This window comes from Perognathus longimembris, chromosome 9 (genome assembly GCF_023159225.1).
Source record: "Perognathus longimembris pacificus isolate PPM17 chromosome 9, ASM2315922v1, whole genome shotgun sequence".
NCBI classification, from domain to species: domain Eukaryota; kingdom Metazoa; phylum Chordata; class Mammalia; order Rodentia; family Heteromyidae; genus Perognathus; species Perognathus longimembris.
Window position 1 is genome coordinate 67,342,822 of NC_063169.1, and position 1,466 is coordinate 67,344,287.

The 1,466-nt window shown below is 49.4% G+C and overlaps 1 long non-coding RNA gene across 1 annotated transcript; it reads right to left on the reverse strand.

The window, feature by feature from the left end:
• Nucleotides 1–367: 367 nt before the first annotated feature.
• Nucleotides 368–1,203, reverse strand: LOC125357457. Its single transcript, XR_007212158.1, has 3 exons — nt 993–1,203; nt 808–813; nt 368–602 (listed from the first exon to the last, which is right to left on the reverse strand). It is a non-coding gene; the product is annotated as an uncharacterized LOC125357457 (long non-coding RNA).
• Nucleotides 1,204–1,466: the final 263 nt, after the last annotated feature.

A 1,466-nucleotide genomic window follows, 5' to 3' on the forward strand; every position in this document is an offset into this window, starting at 1 on the left:
AAGCCAAACCTAAAACTGTTTAAGCTAGGTATTGTTAGGTCCGTCCTTGGAAGGCTCGAAGTAGATGCCCCCACCTCATTAAGTCTCCACCCAGTTACCTAGGTAACCAGCAGACCAGGAGGCAGTTACTTTCCCTTTCCCTGAGGTCACATCCTAATCCACCTGGCCACACCCCTTGCCCCTGCCCTAGATAAAGCAGGGCTGGGTAGGGGTCGCCCTCTTCTCTTCTCTCTCTTCTCTGCCTTCTCTCCGGCCATGGATCATCTTGGCCACAGGCCAGCAGTTCGGTAATAAACGTTCTCTCTTGCCTGAATACCACGTGGCGTTCTCCTTTACCGGCCACCTACTTTATAAACCTTACATGTATCATCTAAAATACAAGGAACTTCAAGGTGTGTAGTACATACACATGTTGGCTATAGGGCCAGTGGCCCGGAACATTGTCTTCTCTCTGCTCTGAAGGCCTTGCTCTACTAGCTGGCTCTTCTCATGGTCACAAGATGGCAGCAGCAGCCCCAACACCGTGTCCTGTCTCTGAGAAGGAATTCTTGAACTTTCTAGGTATATCTTCACTTTACATGCTTAAAAATCAAGGATACCAACTAGCTTTTATTTTTGAACCGTGATCCTGCCATGTGATGGTTAAAACAACAACAACAAAAACCAAGTTAAACAAGCAATTTGTATAAAATGTGAAACAAAAGTGTTTAAGGGGCTGGGTGCCAGGTCCATAATCCTAGCTACTCAGGAAGCTGAGATCTGAGGATCATGGTTCTGTGCCAGCCACAGCAGGGAAGTCCATGAGACTCTTATCTCCAGTTAACAGTGGGAAAACTGGTAAAGTGCTGGCCTGGAGCTAAAAAGCTCAGGGACGCCGCCCAGGTCCTGAGTTCAAGCTCCACAACCGCCAAAAAGGAAAAAAAAAATGGGTTTAAGGTGCTTGCTATTTGAGAGATGTCACCCACTGTGTTTTGCCTTAGCTACAACATTACTCTAATGTCTTCCATCTCAAACATTACAGCTCTCGTGGTCAGCTCCAGAGCTTTCACACCTAGATGTTTCCAGAAGGCAGCTATCTGTTGAAATCTGGCTCAAAACTGGTTGGGCAGCTCTGACACGGGCCCCTCATGAGAGCCCCAGGGAGGCCATCTCCCTCCGTCCAGTCTCTGATTCTGTTCCCAGGCCTCCACACCTCTCCCTGCTATTGACCTTTGCCAGGGTCAGTCTGTCATGCCCTAGACACTGAGCCTTAAGGAGGAGTGTTTATTCTTTTTTTTTTTTTGGCCAGTCCTGGGGCTTGGACTCAGGGCCTGAGCACTGTCCCTGGCTTCCTTTTGCTCAAGGCTAGCACTCTGCCACTTGAGCCACAGCGCCACTTCTGGCCGTTTTCTGTATATGTGGTGCTGGGGAATCGAACCAGGGGAATCGAACCCGGGGAATCGAACCCGGGGAATCGAACCCGGGGA